At 41.1% G+C, this 19,778-nt stretch overlaps 2 long non-coding RNA genes across 2 annotated transcripts in view; one reads left to right on the forward strand and one right to left on the reverse strand.

Annotated features, from left to right (window-relative positions):
* Positions 1-3,288: 3,288 nt before the first annotated feature.
* LOC139583436 (uncharacterized) lies at positions 3,289-6,532 on the reverse strand. The gene is made up of 2 exons (XR_011676560.1): positions 6,227-6,532; positions 3,289-4,127 (listed from the first exon to the last, which is right to left on the reverse strand). It is a non-coding gene; the product is annotated as an uncharacterized lncRNA (long non-coding RNA).
* A 2,571-nt stretch (positions 6,533-9,103) lies between these two features.
* The window catches only part of LOC139582393 (uncharacterized), a 55,919-nt gene continuing 45,244 nt past the window's right edge, over positions 9,104-19,778 (forward strand). The window contains exon 1 of the long non-coding RNA XR_011676345.1: positions 9,104-9,342. This is a non-coding gene — a long non-coding RNA (uncharacterized lncRNA). The remainder of the gene's footprint in view (positions 9,343-19,778) is intronic.

Consider the following 19,778-nt stretch of genomic DNA (forward strand, 5'->3'; position numbering starts at 1 on the left):
TTGGTGGCCCTAAGTGAGATTTGGTCGTGGATCCCCCCACCTTGAGGCAAAAAAATCAGTGGATTACTACAAGTTTAGATAGCTGGCTAGCTGACATGGCTAATTGAGTGACTGTCACTGACTGACACAAAGGAAAAAGCTGCTGATGCACAACAACATTTTGAAATTGCACCTGGTGTTTTCTACTATTCTTACCCATCAATAGTAAGTTGAGACCACGACTGAGTTACAATATACACCACATGACCAAAAGTATGTGGACACCTGCTTGTCGAACATCTCATTCCAAAATCTTGGGCATTAATATGGAGTTGGTCAACATTTTGCTTCTATAACAGCCTCCACTCTTCTGGGAAGGCTTTCCGCTAGATGTTTGAACATTGCTGTGGGGACTTGCTTCCATTCGGCCACAAGAGCATTAGTGAGGTTGGGCACTGATGTTGGGCGATTAGGCCTGGCTCACAGTCGGCGATCCAATTCATCCCAAAGGTGTTCGATGGAGTTGAGGTTAGGGCTCTGTGCAGGTAAGTGAAGTTCTTCCACACCAATCTCGACAAATAATTTCTGTGCTGACCTTGCTTTTTGGACAGGGGCAAGAAAGGGCCTTCCCCAAACTGTTGCCACAAAGTTGGAAGCACAGAGTCGTCTAGAATGTCATTGTATACCGTAGCATTAAGATTTCCCTTCACTGGAACTAAGGGGCCTAGCCCGAACCATGAAAAACAGCTCCAGACCATTATTCCTTCTCATCAGACTTTACAGTTGGCACTATGCATTGGGGCAGGTAGCATTCTCCTGGCATCTATCTGCCAAACACAGATTAGTCTGACGGACTGCCAGATGGTGAATTGTGATTCATCACTCCAGAGAATGCGTTTCCACTGCTCCAGGGTCCAATGGCAGCGAGCTTTACACCACTCCAGCCAACACTTGGCATTGCCCATGGTGATCTTAGGTTTGTGTGCGGTTGCTCGGCCATGGAAACCCATTTCATGAAGCTCCTGACAAACAGTTATGGTGCTGAAGTTGCTTCCAGAGGCAGTTTGGAACTCGCTAGTGAGTGTTGCAACCAAGGACAGACAATTTTTACCACTTCACAATAACAGCACTTACAGTTGACCGGGGCAGCTCTAGCATGACAGAAATTTGACGAACTGACTTGTTGGAAAGGTGGCATCCTATGACGGTGCCACAATGAAAGTCACTGAGCTCTTCAGCAAGGCCATTCTACTTCCAATGTTTGTCTATGGAGATTTCATGGTTGTGTGCTCGATTTTATACACCTGTCAGCAACCGGTGTGGCTGAAATAGCCGAATCCACTCATTTGAAAGGGGTGTCCACATACTTTTGTATATATCGAGCACACAGCCATATTGTAACTCAGTCGGGGTCTTAACTTACTATTAAGAGTAAGAATATATATAGGCTATCTTTATGTTGCTGAGGTCATTCATAGAGGCCCATTATTTTCTACAGCAGTAGAATAACCTAAAAGTTCTCAGGAAATGTGCCATTATTTTCTACAGCAGTAGAATAACCTAAAAGTACTCAGGAAGTGTGCCATTATTTTCTATATCAGTATAATAACCTAAAGGTACTCAGGAAATGTGGCATTATTTGCAACACCCATACATTATACACCAGAGTGACTACAGACCAGGGCTGGGATCAATTCAGGAAGTGATTTTAATTATAAATTCAAAAATGGAATAACTTTTGAAATAAATGGCTTCTACTCCTTAGTTTATTGATAAATCATTAAAAATATTTTTTTTATTTTTTATTTTAAATGGTTATTTAAGCTACCTTCCTGAATTGCCTTCAATTCGAATTGACCCTAGCCCTGCGAGAGATATCCCAGTATATGCTTTTATATGACTATCTCTCTACCACACTATGCACAATCTATTTTTCTTTCTTTGTTCCCTGCCTCCATCCCTACCTTTCTCTTGTCTTTCTCAGCCTCATTATAATGACGTGTGCAGTGTCTGAAAACGTATCAGCCAAGATCCTGTTATTTCGTACTGCTGACCAAAGGAGTGGGAGGAATCCTAACTTAATTCAGGAAAACGGGCAAACCACTGGTACCCAAGGGTAGTGAAATGGGTATTGCATCACCTAGGAGGGCCTTCTCTTCTTCCTATGGTGCTTTGTGATTGTCAGATAAAGATACAGCTAACTTAACTTCTGTTTTAAAATGTGGATACTGTATACCTATAGACCTATCAAATACAAATTCCCACAGAAAATTCTGATGAATTGTAGTGTATATTGTTTGCTAGTGATTACCCTGAAACCTTGTCAACTTGATAAAAGGATTCGACATGAACCATGTATGTTTACCCTCACTCACTCTGTGGCGTGTAGCCTACAGTGGTATACAATGCATTCAAGCCTGCCCATGTATGCAATGGCCACCAGGTGGCAGAGCAACCCTATGGGAATTATTGTAAATCTACAAACAGGGAAGAAACGATTCAACATAGACCTAGATTTGATTGAATTTGAATAAATGCTTTTGACCAATGCATATCAATATCTATTCGAAATTGTGGAGATGCACTATATATTTGAATCTGGATTATCTGTCCAGATTCTGAGTCAAATTATCCTAGAATGGACGGTTGAACATGCTGGCCTACGGATGAGTGTATGTAGGTTAGTACTATCCCGTGTTTGGCTGGCTACAAATGAGCTGGTCGTTACATTAGGCTATGTTATAGAAAGAAAAATGCACTGCTTGCAAATGTCAAGTAATCTTGTTCGACTAGGCTTATATCATTAAGCTTACACGTAAACCTCAGAATTAGACACGATGCAATGTAGAACTGTGGCTATACATGTTCCTACGTTCATGCTTGTGGCGTGTGTGTTTCTGTGCCTGTTTGTGAGTGCTGATGCATGCATACAGTGCCTTTGTGTAAATAAATCCGGTTGTGCCCTACTTTCGTGTATTCAATAGAATGAATTGCATTTGTTTGAGCTTACTGTATATTTCGTGTATAATATTCTTCTGGAGCGTTTGCGTAGCGCAGGCCTACTAAAACAAAGGGCTGCTCGTCTCGGCGGCTAGCTGGTTTCAGCACCAGTAGAGGTGGATAGCGCCTTCAGAGCAGGCCGTGAATAAGCAAGGCCTCTGCCAAAGGTCAACATTCATAGACACTCGACCACAGCGCACGTTCACAACATCATTCCACCTATTTTAAGCTGCATATGTTTCAGATGGATGTGTTTAAGCATATCATGTTGCATATCGACCGTCATAAAAGTAAGACATGAGCTGGTAATATTGGGTACAATTTCTTTATTCTGAAAAAAGAAAACAATACAAAATAGAGGGCAATTTACAGACAACAATTGCAGACACACAAAGCGTTTCCGTTATCCCTTTAGCGTGTTGTTTTAATGAAAGCTGTGTGCTCTTGCGCCGACGATAGCAGGCTCCGCTCTTGGCATTCACCGCGTGCCTTAATTGTAAGACATTAAATCAAGGTCCGCTGTGAACACGGAAAGCCAGAACCAGAACCTCAGATCCCTCTCTCTGTGTGTGTGTGTGTGTGTGTGTGTGTGTGTGTGTGTGTGTGTGTGTGTGTGTGTGTGTGTGTGTGTGTGTGTGTGTGTGTGTGTGTGTGTGTGTGTTTGTGTGTGTGTGTGTGTGTGTGTGTGTGTGTGACCACTTCGACTCATACTATTCCTTGTTCAATGTACCCACCCGTTCCTTCAGACCTTCAGTGCGAATAGTTATGTGGATATACATCTTGTCAATGTCGATGTCATTGTTCTTTGAAGTTGGACTCCCAAAACAGCCAATCATTCTGTAATGGTAGACAAAGTTGCTGATAAATGTATATACATTACCCCACCGTGAAAACTGAATGTAATTTGGCAACATTTGAAAAATGTTTGCAATAGGCCTGGCCTATTGAAGGCCCGCGGGCACTGAACTTGGTGCGTAATGGGTTAAAGTCGTCACTAGCGCTGCTTTTTGGTGGCGAGTTTCAAAATGATGGTTAGTCCGAATTCATCTCGGGAGGCAAAAAAAGAGGACCGGGCCGTTTGATCGTCTCGTCAAAAAAGCTTCGGACAGGTGTAGACTTCAACCTCGTCGTATTCCTCCATCAAATATCTACCAAAAAAAGAAGAAAACACAAAATGCGTCACAAACCTTCTTAGAAAGTCAATACTGCAATCATCTTATTTTTTTTAAATAATCTTACAGAGATCCATACATGTCGCTGTCTGCGTAGAAAAAAATGGATGGCCCTTTACAAGAGAACGCATAGCACCGCACACGTCTAGTCGCAGGTCAAGTTAAAAAAAGAGGGATGCCGCAAAGCGCGTGGTACAATTGAAAAGCTTGCTTCCCTCCCGCATACCGTATTCCATCAACGCACCGTGGAACCACCGAAGGCAAGGGTATATAGGCTCCTCTCCTCACAAATCCATCTGGGACCGAGGACGAGCTGAGCTGTACATGTCCCGTTTCCAACACCGCTAAATGTGACTGATCGCCCTCAGCCCGGTCTTTTCCACTCGCTGGATAACTTTAGGATTAATGGCGCTCTAGCCAAACAAATAAGGCATCTGCCTTCAGCGCAAGAGGATTGCATGGGGGGCGGTGACGTCACTGGGCAAACAGATGTTCCCTCTCTCTCTCTCTCTCTCTCTCTATAGCCAACGTCCCCGATCAGCTTCCTGTGCCCTTGAAACTAAGGAAAAAGCACTTCAATCCCAGTTTAAACCTATAATCTCCCTGTTTCTTAGCTGTTGCAATTAGGCTACCCAACGCACCCAGTTAAGATGTAATGGTGATGGACATAATGGAAATAGAGGATTTTAAATATTGTTTTGGCATTTCAGTGCACTGTGATCTGGATGAGTAGTTTGATAATATATAGCCTAAATTAAAGGTTTGACACTTATACAATGTTGTTATACTATTCTAAAAATGAACACGCACACACGTACACACACGCACACATTCCGATTCCGAGTTAAGCAGAGAGCGAGAGGTATTTTGTTTTTTTAACATTTTGCCGAATTGTTTCATATCTGTCAGCCATTGACAACAATTTGGTTAAACAATTTGTTTAAGTCCAATGCTGGAGCCTATCTGCTGTTGGTGGTTTTGAAGCAGGTGCATGCACCTTGCAAACTATTTTACATTTTCTCTTGAAAGCAAGATAATGTGTGCATTAATTAAATGAATTGTGCACAGCAGGCTAGCCATGTGCATAGCATATCAAAGGCATAGTGTTTATAGCGCATTATAAACGCGTTTGAAACTGCATTCCAATAAGCTATTGGATGTAATCTCTGGTTGTGTTGAATTCAGTCTTTATGTCCATTAATTTACCTCATGAACCAGTGCAAAGTATCCTGACATTTCAATGATCAATGATTGAGTCATTGCTACAATACTGCTATTACCTCCGCCACTAATATTACGAGTAGCCTATCTACTACAGCAAGTAGGCTACTGCTACAACAGTGCTTTGCTTCTAAGCGATCCACTAGACTTTGGGGGCTATTTCTGCCTTTAGACAGATTATATTCATTCATAAACATACACTAGGATGCAGTGTGGATCCTGAAGGTTACCGAATATGATTATTGAACTGCATCACCCATTCAATGGAGAAACAAAGGGAAACGCCATTTTAGATGGGGGGAAAATCCCCTCTATCATATGAAATATCTAAATGAAGCCGTCCTTTATGAACCGATATTTGGAGTGTATGACAAAACCGTATGACAGTCTTCGCATCCGTTAACCATTGAGAACGCAACCCAGTTGACCCAATGTGCGCGGACCTATTGTCTTCAAGCGCTGCGCGACGAACAAATAAACAAGTGCATAATGACCATGCATCCATGCCGTCGTTGTTATCGATTATATAACTCTATTCATATGTGTCCAGTTGCACTGTAATGTTTTCTGGCTCTTTGTCTGGCTCTTTGTCAGCCTTATTCATATCCATGAATACTTTAGGTATTTTTTTCTGAACGCCCGCAATAACAATGGCAAGTGCAACGAGGGAAGGAATGTCCGTTATCTTTGAGCACATATGCCTAGAGCGAACCATGCCGACACCACGACCCCATACAGGCCTAGTGCATGGTCCGTTTTTATGTTACACAGTGACCAGACTTAAAAAGCACATTTATTTTCATATAATTTATGATATAAGACACGGACCTAGTCGAAACATGGACCATACTCACCATCTCTCGCCATATGGTCCATCTTATAGTCTTTTCGTGTATCCATTCGTTTGTGTTGTCTTTCACGTCACTGTATGGTGTAGTTATTTTTGGTCTTAGCAAAGCAACTTGTATTCCCGGTTATTTCGGTGTAGCGATGGACAATCGGACGACTCCGGCAGGCGAGTAGTGGATACCAGTATGAGCAATGCTCTAGCTTCTGCAAAGCATGGCTGCGTTTTTTCCTTTTTTTCAAGAGGGCAGGTCGTTCTGTGCATTACAATGAGTTAAATCTCTCTTTCCGTCTCCCTCTCCCCCTCTCTCTCGTTCTCGTTCTCTCTCTCTCTCTCTCTCTCTCTCTCTCTCTCTCTCTCTCTCTCTCTCTCTCTCTCTCTCTCTCTCTCCCTCTCCCCTCTCTCTCGTTCTCGTTCTCGTTCTCTTTCTCTCTCTCTCTCTCTCTCTCTCTCTCTCTCTCTCTCTCTCTCTCTCTCTCACTCTCTCTCTCTCTCTCTCTCTCTCCCTCGCTCTCCCTCTCTCTCCCTCTCACTCTCTCTCTCTCTCGCACACACACACACACTGTTTTTAATATCAAATGTCAATATAACATGTAAATAATTTGGTTAAGTTTGTCATCTGCCCATGTTGTTCGTCGTGTTTGTATCTTTCATGGTGTTAAATATAGCCTAGCAGTGCACTAAATCATAATGGACTAGATATATGGAATCAACTATAATCTGAACCTAGATTAGGAGTGTGTGTAATAACGGTACAGCATTGAATCGTCGTCTCCATGTGCTGGGCGCAATTTGTCATGTTTAATACCGTTTGTCCTGAGAGCTCCATTAGTACGTTATAGTTATGCCTCTGGACCGCAGCTCAATCTCACTGCATTTGATCCTGTGAGATGGTGAGCCCTCAGACCGCACGTGATTCATGGGCCATATATAAATGTAATTTTATTACAGGACCTTAAAATAAGTACAAATTCATATTTACAACTTCTAACGATTGTAGATGTTTAAGCATACCCCTCGACCCAGAGTATCGTAACCTGTGCATGAAGGTCTTCTAGGTAGCCTATTGTAAATAAAGGTAGGTAGCCTATTTTAAATAAAGGTAGGTAGCCTATTGTAAATAAAGAAGGCCCTTATTCACGCAAGTGCATTTATTTACATGCATACCATTCTTCATATATTTCTAAAACACTATAATGTTGCATAGGCTTGCATTTCCTCTGGATAAGCCATGCTTAGCACCATGTTACAAGCGCAGATGTCATGGATATTTTGGCGCATGTAACTCTCCAGTGTAGAGTTAGGCAAACTGCTGCAGCTTTCCTAATTAGGTCAGATGAGATAAGGTGGATTCAGCACTTACAGTACCATCAAATATGGCAAAAGGCTATTTCTGCTTCATAGCACACCAGGTTTTTGAAAATGTCAAACATTGTAGACCCAAGGCCGGTAAAATGTGAGGGAACATAGGCGACTATAATTCTCCAAACGCGTCATCAGTCAATGTCTGAGTTGATATGAAAAACGCAGAGACATTAATACCAGTCACATTATGGATAGTAGCTAGCCTACTTCTAGGTCTATAGGCTTGCGATTTTGGTTAAACAAATTTGAAATGGGTGTGAAAAATCCACTAGGCCTATACAGTGCGAGCTATTCAATATCGAATGAATAATTAATTGAAGTAAGTGCCACCCATGTGTTCTGTGCTACTGGTTTGTATTCCCCGCAGTTCCTGTGGAGGTCGACGCAGGGGCAAAATATCCAATCGAAAGACAACACAGTATGGATCCCCACACTGGGCCCCATGGAAAGATGATGTCACTCTAGCCTGTCTAAACTCACTAAAGCCCTATAGGCTCAATGAAATGACCCGCGTACACAGTGAATCACACACACGCACGCACGCACGCACGCACGCACGCACGCACACACACACACACACACACACACACACACACACACACACACACACACACACACACACACACACAGAGAAAAGCAAAGTGTTACATACATATATATTTCAGTTGACTTGATTTGAACATATGATATGTCACTAAAGCATGTGTGTCCTCCACTTGCTCTGAATACAGAAGCTGCTGCATGTTCAAAATGCACCAGCCTTTAAGAACAAAACACCCCCTCTATTTCTCTGCTTCTTCTCCCTCTGCTTTCCCTCTGTTCTCTTGACGCCGTGGAGGCTGCAGGCCTTCTCCTCTCCATCCACAGGATCTTTACCTCCCAGCCTGCCCTCTATAGAATTGTACTATAGGCTACTACTACATTATATTACAACGGGCCTTTAAACACACGATTGATGTGAGAATTCAATTCTCGTTTGATGATGCCACATTGGCGGATAATGCATGCGGCTGCAAATATTAATACCGTATCTGGAAGGCATGGAATATAATTAATTTGTTTCTACAGTTTTAGTATGGATTAATCAATATGTGAAAACGCATTACTGTAGCAGCAGTGGTATAGTGCAAAACAGGTTATTTAAAGCTAAATGGACAAAGCCATTCAGGCCAAGCTACATCAGGCTACATATCTGGATAGCTGCCACTTCAGAGCGACATTTTAAAGCCGCCTATTTTATCTGTGAGGGCGTAGAAAAAAACTCTTGTTCCTCCTGAAACAATGGAAGCTGCGGGCGACATGCAGCAGTGCGAGCATTGAATGGCGAGGCTACGGGATGTGCGCGGGTCAGTGCCCGGGGTCCCCCTCCCAAAGCCCCTTTCCCAGCGCGTCACAATGAGCCAGCGCGAAGTCTGGGCTCTGCGGGGTCACAGGCCATCCCTTATTGTCCTGCACTTCAAAACAGACAAACATTTATTAACCAATGGCCGAACGGAGGGTCAACACAATGGAAAGGGTAAAAACAGAGAAAACAATACCTAGAGGGGAGGGGGGGACTACTCCTTAAAATGACTACTCCCTGCAGATGCAAATTCCACCATCAGTTAGGCCAGAGGTGGGACTTGTAAAGTTTGAAACCTTGCCCAAGTCCAACAGTCGGTGTAGAGAAATTTCTGCAGACTGATCTGGCTATTAATCGGAGGATGGTGATACTGCTAAAGCACGGCCTCTCAAGTAAGACAGAATTTCGACTTTTAGGTATTCTTTTTACTTTTTACATTTCGTTCAATTTGACATTGGATTGTGTTGTGCAGAATAGCCATGGTCAAGTCGGTGTGAGGTTGTAGTGCTCGGTTTAACTATTTGCTAAGGGTCATTGTTTGTGTAACCTAGACTAGATATCAAATGGGCCATAATGGAAAGTGGTGCTTTGCAATGTGGCATTACCCTGACTCACACGTCATTCTTCTCAAATTTGACGGGATTGTTTACAAAATACTCGAAAATATTACGTGAAAAACATTGGTTTAGGTTGTGTATAACTAGTCATGTGCAGCTGAAATTGGTCGCGACATATTCTGAGTGACACAAAAAAGAGCTATAGTAGCCTATGCCAGTTCAGTAATTTACAATTATTCGTTAAACATAAACACAATACCATGAAAGGCTGAATTAAATCAAAGTCAAGTGGTTTGTCAGGCTATTGGTCATTAAATGTAGCCTGTCTCTAAATGAAGTAACCTCTATTTGTACTTGAATAACATTTTATCGAGCATAGAATATTGATGAATTATTGATTATTTCAGGAAACTGTTACTATGGGTTATACCGGCACGCACAGTAGGCATATGTATCTTTCGAATTGTAAGTACTTTACCGATTGTGGTCTATTTGTGTAACAATAGGCTCCATATAACATTCGTTTGTAGTAGGCTAAAGCATGTTAATAGGCATGTAAATAGGTGAAAATCTAAACAAATCTAACTTTATTTAAAGTGGTGTTATCAGTCTGAGAATATTCATATTCAATTTAATAGCAATCTACCCGGCATGTTCCAGCCGAAATGTGGGGACATTTTCTGTAAATTAGCAACATCCAGACACAACTCTCTCATGTAAACAAATTCGTTTGTTGTCTGATGTAGTATGATACATAGACTACGATAAAACAACGGACATGTCAAATAGTCGCGGTGTAAATGTGCTGTTATTAATGCTTATAGAATTCTTCTTATTACAGTCGATAAGCGTTGTGGTTTTCTGTATATCGAATTGAACAACGGGGTATATGTAGCCTTTATGACCCCTCCTCCTCCCTAGCCTATACAGACACAAAGACCCACAGGCTTCTATCCCCTAACCATGTAGCATCAGAGCCTCACTGAAATACTTGACACATACAATAGGTTACCTCAAAGGTTGTAGAAGCAATGGCGTGGATCTAATCAATACCAATTTGATTGGCTAATTCATATTATCAATAGCATTATCCATATTAGCATTGATTAACCCCTCAGTAAGAACATTTGACTGCATCAACCCATATCATAATCTTTTGATTTCAGACATCAATCTTTCAATGAGAAACTCATTGTCAATATTAGCAATATGATTATTAATATTTGCATTGATCAACCACTCAATTATATAATGGAATTTGGATTGCATTATTGTACAAATCATAATGTAAATATTTGAGACCCAGAGATGAGCTTGAGATTCCTGTTGTTTGATCGCTGAGAACGTTGATCAGTAGGAAGTGGGGGATGAGGTGTCTGATTATATATGAAGATATATACAAATAAATATACTTTCAAAATACAGCTCATGTTTTGCTTAAGGAATACATATCCATTGTAATAACCTTATATTTTATATTTCAATATACTAATAAGATACAAACACATTCAAAGCTAAATTCATGGAATCAGCCCAGTGAAGCTCCATTATTCCATTTCGCTATTCAAATAGAGGTAACAATTATTGTTAATAATTATATTGTTGTCAATGATAACCAAGATGTATCCACCATGCTCTAGTTCAGTGAGATTTTGATTAACAGAAAGTATGAGATTGTATCTGGGAAATACTGTATGGAAGCATGATCAAATCGTCATGGTGGTCATGATACAGGTCAATGGCAGGATGAGGTAGTCTTTCAGTGAAGTCAGGTAGATTGCTGCAGTCATCACATCAAATTGTATTTGTCACATGCACCGAATAGAACAGAGGTTGACCTCACCATGAAACGCTTACTTACGAGCCCTTTCCCAACAATGCAGAGTGAGTAAAAATTAGCAAATATATATATTTGTTAAATTAATCTTATTGCCTGTCATGTTCAGTTCTGTAGCCATGACAATGTGATCATTGGTATATACAATCCTTCTTGAGGTTGCTCTGCCATTTGTGTTTATGCATTTTGTTACTACCCATAGATGGTATTTCCCAGAGCCATATATGGATGGCTATACAGATGTAGGATCCTCATTTGACCTATACTGTCACAGCAAAATGCATCAACAGAATTTGAACATTTAGTCCATAATGTTACTTGATCGGTGGTTAGGCTATTAGCTGGCCAAAAGTAGGCTACATAAAAAGTGGAATACTGTTATTATAACCGTGTGTTCGTGGGGGTTTTCAGTGAACTCATGTAAATCACCAAGCTCGTATGCATTTCCTGTGATGCACAAACATTCTCAGCAACAAAAGAGTGGTCAAACGAAGATCCTATATATGTATGGCTCTGGTATTTCCTAGAAGATCATTGTAATGAATGGAGTAAATATTAGTATACAGACTATGAGAGATGGCTTGTCATGACCTGTTGTTTTCATTTTTTTATTACTAGGACACATAATGAGCAGTATTCTCTCCACTAGCAATGTATGTATGCTTCATTCTCATCATGTAATTACATAGGTCAATATTGCACTATAGTTAGGCCTACTCTACTCTAATGAAATGTATCATTATTGTACAGTACTGGCATCCAATCTCACCAGTTGTATTCTGTTTTGTTTTGGGTGATATACCTAGATGGCTTTCTTATCACAACTGTATTTCAATGAAATTCTGATCTGAGTTGTCCCCCTATATTTAGCCCAGATAGGCCTGGATGTTATCCCAGGCAGGGCAGTGTAGCACCAAACACCAAACAGTTGTTGTGTTGTTGTTGGTTGCGTGCGAGCAGAACCAGGTCATCTGCAGTACAGACCTTCAGGCTGTGTTTCTACAGATGTGTGATCTTAATTTGAGCCTGTTTGCAACAGCATGAAAATGATCCTGCAGCAACAGGAAATGTTGGATTTTAATTATGTGGATTTTAATTAATGGACCTTTTTGTAGGGGTTGACACATTTTTCGTAAGAGAAAATGAAGTCTGATATTTCGAAGTGAAAATTACAAACCTTTTTAAAACAAAAAATATAAAGTTCTCCTGCAACAGAGTGATCAAATTAAGATCCTACATGTGTAACATCCTCCATGTACCACCACAATCACAATCATGTCTCTCCTCCGTTTAGGACTGTTTTTTAATGGAAATGAATCTTCAAATACAAAGTTGAATGGTATTCAATTGTTAATGCTAAATACAATAGCTTGAGTGCAAAGCCATGTGGAGATGTTTATTCTGAGTGGTAAACTATTTGAACTATGAAAAATATTTTTAAAAACATATAAATCCATGTACTCTAGGTTAAAAGTAATTAACGGTACCAGTTCCAGCAACCCACAATTTGTGCCATTCATTAATTTTGTTTCAGCCAGCTGTAGTTTAAAGGGGCCATTCTTAGCCTGTTCTAAAAAGCATGTCAATAATTATGTCCTCAAAGACTATTGAATAGCACCATGATACCTTCAGGGGCGGACACTCTGGAGTCGTTTAGTACATATATACACTGAACAAAAAATATGAACGCAACATATAAAGTGTTGGTCCCATGTTTCATGGGTTGAAATAAAAGATCCCAGAAATGTTCCATACGCACAAAAGGCTTATTTCTCTCAAATGTACAAATGTCTTTACGTCCCTGTTAGTGAGCATTTTATTCTTGGTCAAGATGATCCATCCACCTGACAGGTATGGCATATCAAGAAGCTGATTAAACAACATGATCATCACACAGGTGCACCTTGTGCTGGGGACAAGAAAAGGCCACTCTAAAATGTGCAGTTTTGTCACACACCACAATGCCACACATGTCTCAAATTTCGAGGGAGCGTGCAATTGGCATGCTGACTGCAGGAATTTCCACCAGAGCTGAATTGATTGAATGTTAATTTTTCTACCAACGTCGTTTTAGAGAATTTGGCAGTACATCCAACTGGCCTCACAACTGCAGACCATGTGCAACCACGCCAGCCCAGGACCTCCACATCCGGCTTCTTCACCTGCGGGATCGTCAGAGGGGGAGGGTGGAGTTGCGGAGGTGTATTTCTGTTTGTAATAAAGCCCTTTTGTGGGGAAAAAATCATTCTGATTGGCTGGGCCTGGCTCCCCAGTGGGTCGGCCTGGCTCATAAGTGGGTGGACCTATGCCCTCCCAGGCCCACCCATGGCTGCGCCCCTGCCCAGTCATGTGAAATCCATAGATTAGGGCCTAATTTCGTAGTAACACTTTACTTGACACCCAGTGTCAAAACATGTTATGACACGGTCATAACCATGTCATAATATGTCATAACAGCTGAAAACTTGTCATAACCTGTCATAATATGGTCATAACACTGTCATGACCCATATATTTACACCAGTTGTGACATATGTATAGCATTATGTTATGGCTGGTTATGACACCTACATAAGAGTGTTAAAACCCACATTTATTCAAATAAGTTTTCCCCTACCGAGACGTTTCCTTTCGTTTGAATGTTTGTTTCTTAAATCCTTTGTTGTTGTTGTAATGAAATCTTTCCAGTCATGTTTTTTTATCAGATTTTAAATAACTTGCAGAAAATACATTTTATGACACTGTCAAGAAGCATTATGACCATCATGATCTTGTAAGCCAGATAGGCCAATCACGTACATGCCCTTAGATCAGTCATCAGTCTAAAAGAGGGTGTCTTGTCCTGCTCCCGAAATCTGCTCCTGCATTCATCCCAGTCATCAGCAACAGAGCATTGGGGTAGGCGCATGTCTGACATCAATGTGTGCGCAATTACAATGATAATTTAATATGGTCAATTAAAATAATAAAGTATATAACATAAACATACTGTTGACAAGTAGGCTATAGTGTAATGGAATGTTTTGCCTTGTGTGGGAGGTTTATATGTCACAACAGGTCTAAATATATGTCATTACAGTGTTATGACCATATTATAACAGGTTATGTATGACAAGTTCTTCTTCTTTTTTTATTATTATATATTTTTTAAATTCATGATACAAAATAATCCATCAAAATGATCCATCAAAATGATCCATCAAAATGATCCAACAACTTCCAACGCTACATCAAACACATCTAACAAAGCAAAACACAGCTATAAACAAGAAAATACTAAATACATACAAGAAAGAAAGCACAATTCTTGTGCAATTGTATTCACTTTGAAAAAATCTCATGATAATGATTCAGGAAGATGTTATTCTTGTTGTTATTCACTAGGGATAATGTCTTAACAAGATGATTCAATTCAATAAAAAAAACTTGGAATTTTTGGTATAGAATTCTGGAATTTTTGTTTCTGTATAAAGTATTTGGCAACAAGAATTAAAAAAAAGGTTATGACAAGTTATGTGTGCTGCTATGACATATCATGACGTGGTTGTGACCATGTCATAACATGTTATGGCGCTGGGTGTCAAGTAAAGTATTACCGGATTTATTTAAATCGACTGATTTCCTTATATGAAAAGTAATTTAGCAAAATCTTTGAAATTGTCGCATGTTGTGTTTAGATTTGTGTTATAGCATATATCGAAACATATACACTGAGTATACAAAACATTCTCTTTCCATGACATAGATTGACCAGGTGACTCCAGGTGAAAGCTATGATCCCTTACTGATTGTTAAATCCACTTCAATCAGTGTAGATTAGGATTTTTCAGCCTTGAGACAATTGAGACATGGATTGTGTTTGTATGCCATTCAGAGAGTGAAAATATTTAAGTGCCTTTGAAAGGGGTATGGTAGTAAGTGCCAGGCACACCGGTTTGTGCCAAGAACTGCAACGCTGTTGGGTTTTTCACACCCAAAAGTTTACTGTGTGTATCAAGAATGGTCCAGCACCCAAAGGACATGTAGCCAACTGTGGGAAGCATTGAAGTCAACATGGGCCAGCATCCATGTGGAACGCTTTCAACACCTTGTAGAGTCCTTGCCACAGCAAATTGAGTCCGTTCTGAGGCTAAAAGGGGTAGTTGTGCAACTCAATATTAGGAATGTGTTCATAATATTTGGTATTATGTATCATTGTACACCGTAGCATTATCAATGGGCTGAACTATTATTTTATAAAGTCATAAAGTAGTTATTTAAGTATAGGCTACATAGAGGATGTAGTAAAGATAGACCTATTTGTTACATCATTAGCCTATTCAAATGCTTTATACATTTGGAATCTTAATGAATTGCTGTTCAAGATACCCCACTAAATACCAATCACACCGATAATATTTCACTACCATAACGTAAATGGATTTGAAAATACAAAAAACTGCCTAGAGTAGTCATAAACAGTATGGTTTCTATTTCACCCTGAAATAAATCATTTTCTCCACTATTTCTCTGAGAGACCCAGCCCAGGGCCTTGCGTTTGGGACCTTCTCCTCCTCTTACAGTACATCAGCGGGGGGTCAAACGTGCATGTAAGGGCACCTGGTCCCCCACCACCTCCTCCTCCTCCACCTCCTCCTCCTCTCTCTCTTTGTGATGCTGAATGTCAGCTGAACCAGGAGAAACCCTGCTCCCTTCTACTGCTGATGTGGAGAGATGATCACATTTGACTCCCTAAGCCGTTTTTCTCTTTAGTAGGCCAATTAAAAGCCAGGGGGAAATTAAATGTTACACGTTACATGAACTCTTTTGGTGTCATACAGCAGTTGGAGAAATGTAAAACATTTGACTGTAAATCAGAGAAACCTGTTCTTTACCGAGCACAGTTTAAATGACAGCATGCCCTACAGGAGGTTTCTACACCTTATAGTTCAGCTATATGTACTATCACCTTCCTGCAGCCACACATTCATCTTGTTGTTCAAACAAAGTTCAATCATTTCATGAAACAAATGGATGAATTCCTTGTGCACCCAGGTGCTCGTATGTGAGGTTGTTCTTCGTGCTCTAGTAACAATGGTATTTTCAGACTGCAGCACTCCATTGGCTAAACGCAGATGCAGTTTTCAGCAACACCAGAGTCATTGGTTTTGCGCTGAGTAGTGTGCTTTGAAAGTATTTAATATCACATACTTATTCAATTGATAGTGCAGTTTGACCCCAATATAATGTAGTGTTAATGTTCTGCTCAGAGGTGGTGTGTATAAAAAATGCCCATCTGAAACAAAGTATTTACATGAGTTATTACACCGTATTCTGGTTTAATAATGCTGGAAAGTTATGTAGATTGGACATTTGCATGATCGTCTTGCAATACTCTTAACAACTCAAACTGCCACAGTTCAACACCTAGAACTTCCACTGTGTCTATTAGTGTCCATTGAAGCCCAATTAGTGGGGTTGATGTGTGTGCGTGTTCGCGCGTGCGTTCCCGTCTGTAAGTAGATCTCGCCCATATACCCCCAAGGGTTGTGAAATGGGGGTCAACAAGTCTTTTATTGTTTTTCACTGCCTTTATCCCAGCTCTTCTCAGTGATGTCAGCTGTGAAGTGACACAGAGAGAGAGAGTCGGAGAGCCCTGAAAACCCAGAAAGGAAATACCTGTTATTAGGATCTATCTGTGTGTGTGTCTACTCGCAATAGAGAGTCTCTGTACAACAGGGCTGTGATTGTTCCAATGAGTATAGAGGGGTGTGTTGCATTGCATACCCATGCAAAATTTGGAAAGAGGAAAATATCAGTTATCACCCACAGCTTTTGAAATGAAAGGCTGCCATAGAGCTCTGTAAAATACTGTCAGGAAGGATATGCTTCAAGCTTATGCAAAGAAGATCATTTCGGTTGAAATAAGTGAGCAAGATGATTGACTCCAAATTTCAGTTCAGCTCTGAAAATAATGCGTTGACATTCTATATGGAGTAGTGTTGGTAAATTATGTAAAATGTTTTTTAATATAGAAAATGGTATTATGTCCCATGATCTCTTAAAACCTGATACATAAATATGTAGTTATTCAATACTGTTTGGTTTATATCAGCTAAACAGATATGCCATTATGAAAACCGGGTCTATTTATCATATGGACTAACCTACACCTTTTTAACTGAATACCACATTTGACTAATATAAATGTGCACCTATATGCATTGAAACTCTCAATGTAAATGTATTTTTGAGGCATCACCCGCCATTGCATGCAACTGCATTTCTAATGCATACAAATCCTTGACTGAATGTAGGGGTCCGCCATAAAGAGGGGAGAGGATGATATGCTGCTGCTGGCTGCACCAAGCACAGCAGTACATTTAAAAACGATTGAATTGTATTAAGGCAGCGAGTAATGGATGACAATATGTTTCACACTGATTACTATCCCTCTCTGACTGCAGTGTACTACTTGCCTTCCGCATCCGCATCCCCAGCACCAGCCCCTTCCCAATCCCTCCCCCCCCTTCCCTTCCCTTCCCCATCCCATTCCCTCCCCTTCCCCATCCCTTCCCTATCACTTTCCTTCCCTTCCCCTCCCCCATCCCATCCCCCCATCCCCATCCCTTCCCCTCCCCTCCCTTCCCCATCCCTTCCCCTTCCCCGTCCCCTCCCCTTCCCCTTCCCCTTCCCCTTCCCCTTCCCCATCTTCGTATCTTCTCCTTCCCCATCCCTTCCCCTCCCTTCCCCATCCCACCCCCCCTTCCCCATCTCATCCCTTCCCTACCCCTTTCCTTCCCTTCCCCTTCCTCATCCCCATCATCATATCTTCTCCTTCCCCATCCCATCACCTCCCTTCCCCATCCCATCCCTTTCCCCATCCCTTCCTCTTCCCCATCCCATCCCCATCACCTGACTATCGGAATGAGAATATGTGCCTTGAGTTAATGCTGATTGCAGCAGCTGCCAACACATGAATCTCCATGGCAACAATAAGGGGTTGCCAGGCAACCCTGTTCTTTTAGGGACACCGAAAGTGCCCAAAGGCTTGCTAAAAATATATAAGGGGTATAATACTCCATCAACGCCTCAGCTGCGCTCATGCTATATATGCCAGCAAACGGCAAACAATGGAAGACACTGCCAGACACACATGTGTACCAATTGGAATGAGTGAAATGGTTTCTTTTGTGGTACCTTGGCATCGGTGTCTATATGGTGGAATTTCTAAACCACTGCATCAAATAAATATGCCATTCATGAGAGCAAAAATACATACTAGACAAATGAGTCAGTGCTTTCATAAGGGAGTGGATTGTGGAATCAGGTCTCAGTGAGCTGCCTATCTAGCCACATCAGATACGTTAGATACAGTAGCAGTGGGTTTTTTAGACTCCAATAACATGGCAAGGAAAACTGTCGTCCATCTTGGCTCCCGCAGCGTAGCTGCCTTCTCCCTGCAGCTCCCTCAGCCTCAGACCCAGGTGGCATGTGCACACGCTGTGGAACAAAGCATTCCATCAGCACCAAGTGACATCACTGCAGTCAGCTCAGCTGTTTCTGCCCAGTCTATAAATAGTATAGCAGAAAGAGAGAGAGAGGGTGAGAGAGGAAGCGAGAGAGGGAGAGAGAGAGAGAGGGAGAGAGAGAGAGAGAGAGAGAGAGAGAGAGAGAGAGAGAGACAGAGAGAGAGAGAGACAGAGAGAGAGAGAGACAGAGAGAGAGAGAGAGAGAGAGAGAGAGAGAGAGAGAGAGAGAGAGAGAGAGAGAGAGAGAGAGAGAGAGAGAGAGAGAGAGAGAGAGAGAGAGAGAGAGAGAGAGAGAGAGAGAGAGAGAGAGAGAGAGACAGAGAGACAGAGAGAGAGAGAGAGAGACAGAGAGAGAGAGAGAGAGAGAGAGAGAGAGAGAGAGAGAGAGAGTGAACTGCCTATGCAGAAAATATTTAACTCCCTGACCCCATCAATGCCTTGCGAGATGCTGAACAGTTTTCTCCTGTGTTTAGGAGATGTAGCGATGTAGCTATGTGCACTAATCATGAGTGTGTTTTGTCTGTGTTCTGTGTATATATGTATGTCTTTTGGATTAGTTCACAGGTTTAGGAAATAGTGCTGTAGATTGTGGTATAAATATCAGGTATATGTGAGGAGAACACTGAGAATCATGCAAATAAAGGAAGACATTTTGAAACATTTTGAAACATAAAATGACTAAAGGCTTAGATTTTGAATTATGCTGTTGTCTTGTTTGACTTGTGTTTTGTGTGGTATTGTACAGCAGTGATGTTTAGCCTTGCAACGATACAGATTATGATATTGTACAGCAGTGATGTTTCGCCTTGCAACGATACAGATTATGATATTGTACAGCAGTGATGTTTAGCCTTGCAACGATACAGATTATGATATTGTACAGCAGTGATGTTTCGCCTTGCAACAATACAGATTATGATATTGTACAGCAGTGATGTTTCGCCTTG

Source organism: Salvelinus alpinus, chromosome 8 (genome assembly GCF_045679555.1).
Source record: "Salvelinus alpinus chromosome 8, SLU_Salpinus.1, whole genome shotgun sequence".
Classification (NCBI taxonomy): Eukaryota; Metazoa; Chordata; class Actinopteri; order Salmoniformes; family Salmonidae; genus Salvelinus; species Salvelinus alpinus.